Genomic DNA, 12,088 nt, shown 5'->3' on the forward strand with positions numbered 1-12,088 from the left:
AGGGATGACTTTACCTAAACGTTTGGGCTGGGCTGTTCCTATTGGAGTACGGGTAAGATTAATTTGCCTATGGCTAGGTTCAAACCGAGGTGGCAAATGAAAAATGCGTTGGAATGCTACCCTGAGTGATTGACAGTGGATAGAGTTATTGCAAGAGTTCATCACCTTTTGTGTGTGATGTTCCGCCTTAAGTGGCAAGGGTATGCCCAGATGTGGCTCCCGTGCTCACTATCCCGGTGAAGCTAGGCTGCACCCAACTGATGAGTCCCACTCAGGACAAACGCTGTCTTGGGTTGTTTGTGTTCTGGTTCAAGGAAGACCTGGCCTGGCAGTTTGAGCTGGACTGTTCCTATTCAAGCAGTGTCAAGACTGATTTGCATAAGGCTGGGTCTAAACTAAGGTAGCATGCTGGGCAAAAAAACAATAGATTGGAATGCTACTCTGAGGAATTGCCAGTGTTTAGACTTATTGCGAAAATTCCATCCATCACCTTGTGTGTGCTGAATGTGTTCCTTCAGCATCAAGAAATTCGTTGGTGATAATTAAAATCAATTCAGTCAATTAAGTTAAGCAAAATAACCTTCTCACCCAGAGCCTCTGACCGGTAAAGAGAAAATAGGGAGTTTGCTGAATAGGTTAGTAGTCCCTTCTCCACTTTGCATCCTTGGTAAAATAATCTCTGCATTAAAGGGTTGACAATAGCACACATTGAGCCTTCTGGCCTCGGAACACTACTTTATTGCTAGTGCAATTCAGCACCAATGTGGAGCTTGCCACTTGTTTTGTTTCTACAATACCCTCATCTGGATAAAAATGATCCCCATGGTTGCTGCTGGTAAATTGGCATGAGATGAGGCTGGGCTTGGATACATCCGCCAACAGCTCAGACTCTCAGCATTCTGATGAGGCTCCTCAGAAATGGAAATGAAGCTATCTTGCCTCTACATTCAAATTCAGTCAGCTGCATGACTAATTTGGATATTTGCTACAGTTGTCAGGGCATGTAATGATCAAAAATAAGGCGAAAAGAGGATCTGAAACACCAAATAAGGGTCACCTTAATTACTTTTCAGTTGCACTATATATAACAGCTTTCACAACTGTCAATCTTCCATAAACAATGTGCAGCAGCGTATTCCTATTTAAAGCAGTTTGGCATCCCCAAGGGAAAATTTGCAGTTTATTGCAAGTGTGCGCGGTTCACCATAGATGGTGCTGGTGCAATTTTGAAAATTCATTTCTTGATTACTGAGATGAATTCTGTTCCTGGCCAGTTTTGCAACAGCATTTGGACAATCCGTACAAACATTATTGCAAAATATAACTGCAGGAAGTACAACCTGTGTAGTGTAGAAAGGTTGGCGTATGATTTTACAGGTTGAGGTGCTATCAAATGCAATATGACCACAGGAGAGCGAACCGTTGTATACATTTTTAAATTTTATGTGCAAAAAACAACATGCATGACATTTACACCGACTCATTTACACACGCTATATTTCACAGACATCATTTGCACCATGCATACTATTCGTGCTCACACTTATCACATCTAAAAACGCATATCAATCACAAAAATATCAAACTACCTTGAAACTGTGTAACATCCTAACCATACACACACACCTGGCCAGACTTGTTTTAAAAACACTTCATAATGCTAGTGTTAGACCTGGCACCTTGGCGTGAGTCTCCCTTCCACTTTTTGTCGCTGTGCCTCATGTGTTTTGCTGGTGTTAGCTGCTCAGAGCTCTGTGCCACTGTCAACTAGTGCCACAGTGCAAGTGCTCCCTATTTAAAATGTATATGTTGGTTGGATTCCATGATTGGCTTATTTGGTTTACTGTCAGGCCCCAGTAAAGTGCACCAGGAGTGCCCAGGGCTTGTAAATACAAATGCTGCTGGTGGGCTTGCAGCACTGGTTGTGCCACCCACAGAAGCGGCCTAGTAAAATGTGTCTAAGGTCTGCCATTGCAGAACCTGCGTGCAGTCTGGTACTGTCATGCTGACTGGGCAAGTGCACCCACTTCCCAGTCACTAAAACCTTCCCTTAACTTCATATTAGTCACCCCTATGGTAGGCCCAAAGGCAGGGTGCATTGTAAGCATAAGGTAGGACAAGCCCTGATGTGTGTGGCATGTCCTAATAGTGAATTACAGCCATTTTCGTTTTTCACTATTGCAAGGCTACCTGTTCCCATAGGCCAGAATGGGCTGTTAGAATTGTTACATCCTATGATCCTGACAGACCCAGGGAACATGGTAGAAATTCGAGTTTGGTATGCCTGAACTCAGAATAATAAAATACATCTTTTAGTAAAGTTTATTTTAATAATCTGTGTTTGCAAATACCACTTTTAGAAAGTTGGTATTTGCTTGCCTAACCATTTCAGCCCGCCTCTGCTATGATGTGTATCTGCCTGTCTGGTTTGTGTGAGTGACAAGGCTGGGGAAACCCAGAGGGGCAGGGCTAGGTAGCCTGGTGGTGAATGGAGAGATTGACATCCAGATGGGTGGGAGGAGTGCACCTGGACTCTGAATAGGGCTGTGCTCTGCCACCACAATGCTGGCTCCACCTCCTGTGGAGCGGCTGATGTCTCTGCCCTGCACCCTGAATAGAAAGTCAGAGTCATGTCAACAAAGTGCTCAGGAACTGGTTTGGACTGGGCAAAGGCCCCTCTACCCCAGAGGAACAAATGAATTAGGGGTATAAGTATTGGGACCCTGCTCCCAAGAAATTAGATCCTGCTTGACAAGAAGACCCTCTGCCTGAGGAGAAGGTACTGGGAAAGCTGTAAGGAGGAGTACTGTCCCTGACTTGGGGGATTGGCCTGCAGTGGTTGCCTTGCTGCTGAAGGAGAGGAGAAAGACTACAAAGACTTTATTTCAACTTGTGCTTAAACAGATCTCCAAGGGCTTGAAATAGAGCTTGCCTCCTGCTGAAGTCTCAGGAACAACAGACTTCACCCCCCAGCTCCCCAGAGTTCTTTGGAAGTGCCTGCTGCTGTTGTTGGGCCTTCTGAGGGACTGCGTATCGCAAGGAGCTGGAAGCGCGACTCAAGGAGGAGAAGCGTGCCGCCGTCGGAGCTGGTCGCATCTCGTAAAGTGTTTCGCCGCTGCAGCATCGCATCGAGCGGAAGCGTCTCGCATCATCCAGCAAGTGTCTCGCAACGCCGAAGAAGTGTGTCGCCATCGCAGCTGACGCATCGCACCGCATCAAGAGAAGAGTCTCGCATCGAGGAAGAAGCGTGTCGCCATCGCAGCCATCGTAGCTGTCGCATTGCACCACATCAAGAGAAGCGCCTCGCATCCACGGAGAAGCGTGCCGCCGTCGGAGCTGCTGTCGTCGCATTGCGTAAAGGGGTGTCGCGGCTGCAACATTGCATCGAGCGGAAGCGTCTCGCAAACGTCAGAGAAGAGTGCCACTGCCAAGGCCGCTTTCGTCGCATCGCGTAAAGGGTGAGGCCGCTGTAGCGGACGCGTCGAGTCTTCTCGCAACATCGGAGAAGCATAACGCATCTGGAAGATCTTCACGTCTTTATTTCTTTGCACCAAAAACTTCATCGCATCAACATCTTTGCAACACTTTCGTTGCCCTGCGTGTCGCATCTAAAAGGTACATTGACTTAAAGTGTCGCATTTAAGAACTTAAGAGAACTAAGCAAAATTCTACCATCTAAAGTAACAGTATTGTGTATATTTGTTGTTTAATGGTCTTGTGGTAACTATATAAAGAATCCTTATTTTTAATATAAAACCTGTGTGGTGTCCATTTGTAGTGTTGTCACTGGGTTACTGTAAGTGTTCACAAATGCTTAACCTATAACGCTCTGAGATAAGCCTTGTCTGCTCGTGCCAAGCTACCTAGAGGGTGAGCAGGGGTTATTTTAGGAGTGTACCCCCTTACCCTGACTAGAGCAAAGGTTCCCTGCTTGACACAAGTACCTACCTGTGCCAACCAGAGAACCCGGATTCTAACAGCTAGCATTACACATCTCAAATACATTTTTCAATTAATAAATAAGCTTGTTCAATCAGAAAATAGCACAGCCTATTGGCTTTGTCAAGCCTCACTGAGTCACAAAATCAGGATGGCTCAGGCCTTTCTCTTAGAGCAGGACAACTGATTAGAGAGAGAATACACCCCCTTACATTACAAATGAATTCCACACCTCTCTGCTAAAATATATATATGTTCTTTCCAATGACAGCAAAGTTAATGGCCTGGGAGATGGCTCCACTGAGCAGCTGGGTACTGATAAAGCAAGTGATGATTGGTACAAGTGCTAGGAGGTTTAGTTTGAGGAATTGAATTTATGACAGATTTGAAGATGGGTTCAAAGTCACAGACAAGGCGTGTTCAAGAGGCTATCACAGCACAAAGGCGAGACGCCGTGGTCCATGAAGTAATGGAGACAATGTGAGCACTTTGCATTGTAATGTTTGACCAGATAGGAATGGCCTAAGGTGTTCTGTTACTGCCAAATTATTGGGGTCACACTCAGTAGATTTTCTAAGCGCCAAAAGGAAACAGTGATTTTTTTTCAGAGAAAACTCCTTCCCACTGAGTTTAGGCTTGTATGGATAAAGTGAACTGCAGTACCATGTGCAGGTGGTATTCGCAGAGTCCCACACTAATCCCTAAGCAAAAGTCTTTAAGCATAGAAATAGCACAGTGCTATCCATGCCATGCTGTTGAATAACAAAAGCCATTTAGCATTGTGCTAATCCTATGCTTAAAAACTTTGATAGAAAAGCAGACATTTGAGGTGAGCAAATCTGGAGTGTGGCTGGTGTTGAGGGTGCTTTATACAGAAGCTGCCTTCCACCTAAACTTGGGAACTACTCTGAGTTCTCTTCTTTTTTGCATAATTTATACGTTAATCTATGCCTGCAAGGGTATTCTTTTGACTTGTACTGGGTGCTCCCTTATGCCTTGACAAAGCTAAACCTCTGTGAAGAGCTGTAATGACAGCGAAACACGTGTCAGGTGTTGCTTTTATTCCTTTCAGGTTGGCTTGGATGGTATTTTACCAATTCAAAGCTGTAATACTGTGCCTGGAGTGGTAAACGGCTTTTTTCATTTTACAGCTCAGCATGGATAGCGCTGTGCTAATCCTATGCTTAAAGACTTTGCTGTAGAAATGGCAAAAGACTTTGTCCCTTTCTATCTTGGCGTGGATAGCACTGTGTTAATCCTATGCTTAAAAACTTTGATAGAAAAGCAGACATTTGAGGTGAGCAGATCTAAAGTGTCGCTGGTGTTGGGGGTGCTTTATACAGGAGCTGCCTTCCACCTACACTTGGAAACTACCCAGAGTTCTCTTCTTCTTTTTTGTGTATATATATAGTCAGTTAATGGATGCTGTTATAGGAAGAGGATCTGAGCTTTGCTACTTAGGGTACTAAATTGACCAAGTGATTGAAATGGACAAAAGGCGTATGGAGGTTTAGTAGTATAGCCCATAGTGCAATTCACAGATCTCACCATCTTTATGGGGCAATGGATTACATTCACCGATCAGACTGCCAAAAATATCTTCCTCTGCTCATTTGTGATGCTCATGCCTCTGCTTAGGCCTATCAAAATCCACAAGTAAATTGTGAAGAATATGTAATCCATGCCAGGAATTACCAAAGGATGTCTTAATATGCATCATTAGTAGAAAACATGATCTGATTGCCTCTAGTTTATTGCCAACGACTGCAATTATAATGTGTTCCTTTACGCTTCAAAGCACATCTAATCTCTGTCCAGCTGGCAAGGCATTTAGATTTAGAGAGGCTCTCTTGTGTTCTGCCACTCATTGCTCATTACCTTTCAGTATTAATTTACATATTAATCCTTCAAATTCTGGAACATTTATTTACTTTAACAAATTTTACATTTTAAATCTCCCAAAACTTCTTGTAGAATTAGTTTGACATAAAATGAACATTTATTGAAGATGTTTTTTCTAGCAGTAAAATAACTTCACATTATGGAATAATGAAGCATAGCTCAGTTACTCAGCCTTATTTGCTATGTTGAGACTTTCCATTTTAATTTAGAGGTGCATGTGCAATTAGTCTGTTTTCTGTTGAGAAAGCATGGAACACCGGAATTACATTTTGCGATCTATTTAAATTATGCATAATTCTGTAGACCCATGTATATTTTCATTCAAGCCCACATCATACATTCTTTAGTTTAGTTCTTTAGCGCCATAGTTTTCAATCAAGTGTCAATGGCTTTGGCCACATAGATAATTTGGCCATATTTCGGAATTATTTTAAACAATGTCCTGAGTAGGCCTGGGAGTAATCTCTACTACGCCAGAGTAATCCGTGTAATTTCAGTAATTCCGTGTTATTCTGTGATGCGTAATTACTGATTATAGCACAATTGTTCCCGCCCGCTTACTGAAGAGTAATTTGGGGGGGGAAAGCTTCTACTGTGAGAGCACGTTTAGCAAGCACAAGCGACTGCTCACACGGCTGTTTGTTTTGTTGCATTTAGCTTTATTTTGTAAGTACAAAATGCATCCTCATGTCGGTTTGAGACGCAAGAGTGCATGTTGCACTAAGAAATCATTGCTAAATTCCGGGAGTAAATTGGAAGAAAATCCTACACCAAGTGCACATTCAGTGCTCGCCATTCATGTTCATGAAGTACAAAATGCACCCTCCAATCCATTTTGGACATGAGAGGGCATGTGTGCACTTAGAAAATGGCGCTAAGTGCAGAATTACTCTTCTTGCGTAGCTTGCATATTCTTGATTAATTTAATTTTTAGGTAACTCCGCGTGATTATGTTACACGGAATTACTTGAGTTACATCCATCCCCAGTCGTGGGTGTCATGCTTGGACATATGATGGTATTTGAAATTATTCCTACTGATGCAGCAGTCATGGAGGCGGTGAAAGCAGCTTTCATGGTATTGGTGGTTCCCCAGATGTGGTGGATGCTTTATATAGTACCCATGCGTGTGAGCAGATTTTCTGCAACAGAAAGCGATCAACTCCCTGAACGTGCAGATAGTCTGTGCAGCTGATGACACACATCACTATGCTAATTTCCCATATTTGATGCATAATGCTTTTACATTGTGCAGTCAAAGCCTTCCGGGCATCATGGATAAATACTACAACACTGTTAATAGTTGTTCTTTAAGTACCATCCCCTATATTGCATATTAATGCACTGTGTTACTGAAAGTTTTGTTGCCGGAGCAGGGAACAAAACTCACTTTTTTTCTGACCGATCAGTGTAGGAGGATTATATGCAGCGGGGTACACCTGTTTCTGTTTGTAGAACCTCTTTCTTAACGTGTTGCCTTAGGCTGTACTCACTGAATGGGCTAGCTCATAGTAAATCATGTAGTAAAGGTTATTATTTCACTGGGCGCCTTTATATCCTTCCTGAAATATGTTTGTTTTTGTTGTGTTCCCAGTTAACAGTAGCTACTCTTTGAATCCATGGCTTTTGACATCTGTCCTTTGGTCTCAAAATTCACAAGATGGAAAGTGCAATGCCAGCCATATCCGAACTTGAAAATATTACTATTGAATGCACAAGTAGACTACTTAGAAGGAGATTTTGTTTTTTGCACATTTCAGTGGGCAATCTTGTGTACCCACCTGAGAAAGTATCTAGAGTAAATCCCTTCTGCTTTCAAGTCCCTTTACATGTATCTGATGTAGAGAATTACTAGAGGTGTTGCCCAGGTTAGAAGCAAGACAGTAGCTCAAAAGAAAAGTAGGTGTGATGCATAAAGCACATTAATCAAAAAGAAGGATTTTCAGTGTATAACAATAACAATAAAATAATCCTCGTGGTTAATGCACCTGATTGAGAGATTTTTGTCTTTCCGCATCACAGTTTTGACTTTTCATAAAGTAACGTAGCTGGTTGCCTGCCTCGCAGCACATCATATAACATGCAGCTCAAAGACTTGTATTTTATTTAGGTAGTTACGTTTGCTAATGCTTTTGTCACAGAGATCCTTCTGATTCTTGCAGTTCATAAGTTACAAATCCTTCCAATATAGCACAATGAGCTATAAAACAGTATCAAGGAGCTACCTGCAATCTGTATGACCGGTTTGGAACCTTATTTATTTCTTCTCAATCTTTGTTATTCTAAGGTTGCTAAAAATGGATTCCTTTGGGTCATAATGAAGTGTTATTAGTACTTACAACCTGTTAGACCTGTGAGCCTTAGGTTGGTCTTCCCCAAAACATTTTGCTTTCACCGGTCTTATTTTTGTTGATCTTGTTTTGGTGGGACTTACGACTGCGCACTTCCACTACTAACCGGTGCTAAAGTGATTGTGCCCCCTCCCTAAAACATGGTAGAAATAGCTTACACCCAATTGGCATATTCTATTTACTTGTAAGTCACTAGTAAAGTGGCACTGCCTGTACATTAAATACTACTGGTGTGCCTGCAGCACTGATTGTGCCACCCACTTAAGAGCCCTTTAAATATGTCCCAGGTCTGCTATTGCAGCCTGTGTGTGCCATTGTAAGCTGCCATTTCGACCTGACAAAATAAACCTTTTGCCAGGTCCAAACCTTCCTTTTTAATACACACAAGTCACCCCAAGGGTGGGCCCTGGACAGCCCAGAGGGCAGGGTGCAGTGTATCAAAAACAATTGGACATGTACTTTTAAGTTTTACATATCCTGGTAGTGAAAAACTGTTACATAATTTTTTCATTACTGCAAGGCCTACCTTTCCAATAGGATAACATTGGAGTTGCCTCATTACATTTAATAGGCTGTAACTTTCAAATGGGAAGGGGTTACCAGTTCATGTTTGGTCTTTGGAATTCTAATGAAAACACCTCTCCTATGGTATATTCAGATTTAGAAAATTGGCTTTTCCTGCCTTAGCCATTTAGTGCCTATAGTCTGTCTCTGGGTCAAATGACTGGGTGTAGATGATGGTTGGGCTTTGTGTATTCCTCTTAGACAGCCACACACAATAGGGGGCTTAGGTGTGTCTGGATGGGCCATCACTGGCAGGATGTGGTTGAAGCTGGGCACAGCCCTACTTACACTTGAGTAGGCTCTGTCCTGCCTCCACACAAATGTCTGCACACCCCCTGTAATTAGTCTAGAGCCCGGCCAGGGGAGCAGGAAACCTCTGTACTTTAAAGCAAAACCTTTAGCAGCTTCTCCCACTTCAAAGTAGACATTTGGAATAAATATTGGACCTCAGACACCAACTCTTCAAAACACTTCTGCATTTGTGGAGAGACTGCCAGGAAAATGCACTACTGTGCTGCTGAAAAGACTGCCACTCAGCTGGACTGCCACTCTGCTGGACTACTGCCTTGCTGGACTGCTGCCTTGCTGGATTTCTGCCCTACTGCCCTCCTGCTTGAATCGGAGGGATTGGACCTGCATCTGAACCCAGGACTCCCAGAGGGCCTCAAAGGGCTAGCCTCCTGTTAAGACCCACTAAGACAAAACAGGCTTACAAAATCCTGTGCCAGCATCCAGGTCCAGCTTGCGCGAGCCCCTAACTCCCAAGTGGTACCTCTCTGGTCCTGGACCCTTGGTGTGGCCTCAGGTAGGCTGAATTGTAGTTTTTTGGACTGTTTGTGACCGTGAACAGGCCCATTGGTGCCAAAACCGTATCGCTTGCACAGCCCGCCAATGCAAAGTTCCATCAACCCCACACTTCGCGCTGCATCGCTGACTAACAGGGAGCACCACCGGGAAGGTGCGGCCTGCCCGTTTGCGAGAACAGGATCTTTGCGCTACAGCGATGACCGTCTGCAATGCCAGGCCTTCTTTTTGCGCTACATTGACGGCTGTCTGTGACACCCCTCTACCCCTCGTTGCACCCTCAACCATGAATGGTTCTTTACGCTGGACTAAGAAGGTAACTTTTCCGCTGGACTAACCTAGTCCCTGTATCCGACTCGCACTACATCACTGTAACCCTGAACTTGTGATTTTCTCCTGGTCTTGCATGACCAGCTAGCCACAAGAGGCACGTTGGGCTTTTGGCACTATTTTCACTTAAATCTTTAAAATTGCATATCTCCAGTTCTACTGATTGGATTTTTGTAATTTTAGTCTTGTTTAATTTATCAAAATCTATTTACTCTTCTATTCCAGCGTAGGAACCCTTTAGTAGTGTGTCTTAATGGTATTACTGTTTGAAGTGTTGCAAAAATACTTTACAGATTGCCTCTAAATTAAGCCTGACTGCTCTGAGCCAAGCTACCAGCGGATTGAGCACAGATTAGTTTGGGATTTGCTTGCACCTCACCCTGACAACGATTGTAGTTGCTGCTTGAACCCTCATCCAGTAACCCAATTTCTTGCACAGCCCTAATCACTGCAATACGTTTTTAATCCTGACTTTGTGTTTCTCCAGAACTAGCAATCTTAACAGACCAAACCTACTAGTATGGGTGATATGTTACTCCTACAACTTGTAACCCTCATTGTCCTGTGTAACATCTTATTTTCTTTGAATTACACCCTTAGATGATTTATTGTCTCAGTGCAATATGTGAGTGTGATGTAAAGGGCTCTGACACCCAACATTGGGATGTGTACCCATCTAATAGAGAAAAAATTGTAAGTGCTATTTACACCGTTATTAGTATAATTACTCATGCAGACAGATACATCCTGCATTCTTTCTGTGCAAGCATATTTCTAACAAACTGGAGTTGAAGTCAAAAACCGGTCTCCAAATCATAGTTACTCTGAAGCACTTCTTGGTGAGAAGAAGCTGGGTACCTTTGTTTCCCTCCATTGCATTGGCATCTAGGCGTTAGGCTCCAGATGGCTCCTGACCAAGATGAAACTCCGACAAAATGCGGGCTGATGGCACTTTAAGTGAGTCCATTGCGTTGGGCCCAACTAAAAATAAAAAATTACAAACCACTCTCACCCCCTCCAGGATGCTGCTCCGACCTGAAAGCAGACAGCATATGGGCGCTGCTGAATGTATTTTGGTGTCTGCAAATTACATTGCAACAAAGTCAGCATATTTCAGTAGGGGTGGCCTAGATTCCAGGTGTTAGGAATGGGGGTCTCTAGTTGGCAATGGTTTGCACCTTTGTCCAAGTAGGTACCTTTTTTCCTAGTCTGGTTAAGGGGGATACACTTCTAAAATAACGCCTTGGTAGCTTGGCACGAGCAGACCGGGTTATCTCAGAGGCAGTGTGTAAAGCATTTGTGCACACATACAGTAATACAGTGACATCAAACAAATGGATACACCAGTTTAGAAAAAATAAAATAACTAATTTATATCTAAACCAAAAACGACAAAAGAACACAATATAGTTATAAAGATGTGACTTTTAAAAGATAAAAACAGTTCTGTCCATAGCAAACTATAGATGCAACACTTTAATCACAAAGTACCTTGGATGCATCAAAATCATAAACAAAGACAGCAGCAGGAAAGGTGATGTGTTGGTTCCTTACTCCAGGGGATGTGATGCGTTGGTTCCTTACTGCCTCGCAGGGGAGGTGATTCGTCGGTTCCTTACTGAAGAGGAGGTGATGTGCCGGTTTCTCACTGTGCGGAGAGGTGACGCATTGGTTTTTTAGTGCGGCCCGGGTTGATGTAGACTTGGCACCCCGGTACGATGCGTGGGGATCAGGGATGCAGCTGTTGAACGTTGCGGCTGCAACGGTGCTACATTGTTCACTCCAGCCATGGTCCCACGATGCGTCAGTTCTTGCAGCCACACAGCAGGGCCTGCATTGGAATCACTGAGGTGATCTCGGACTTCAGAGACTGGGGCAGGGGATTCAGCGTGTAGCGATTTCTCCAGCCGTGGGCAGTGCTGCATCGGTTTCTTCAGCGGCACGATGGTGATGCATGGAAATTCTTCCCGCACGGCGGCAATGCATGGAAACTGGTGCAGATGTGTCACGCTTCTTAAGTTGCTTCTCTTTTCCCAGCTCCCATCAGCACAACAACCTCCAGAGGCCCAACACAGGAACGGGCAACTCTTGGCAGGTCAGAACTCCCAGCAAGAGAGTTCAAGGGAGCTGGTGGCGAAGTCTTTGTGGCCCTGAAACTTCCGAACAGGAGGCAAGCTCTACTTCAAGCCCTTGAAGATC

This window comes from Triturus cristatus, chromosome 9 (genome assembly GCF_964204655.1).
Source record: "Triturus cristatus chromosome 9, aTriCri1.1, whole genome shotgun sequence".
NCBI classification, from domain to species: domain Eukaryota; kingdom Metazoa; phylum Chordata; class Amphibia; order Caudata; family Salamandridae; genus Triturus; species Triturus cristatus.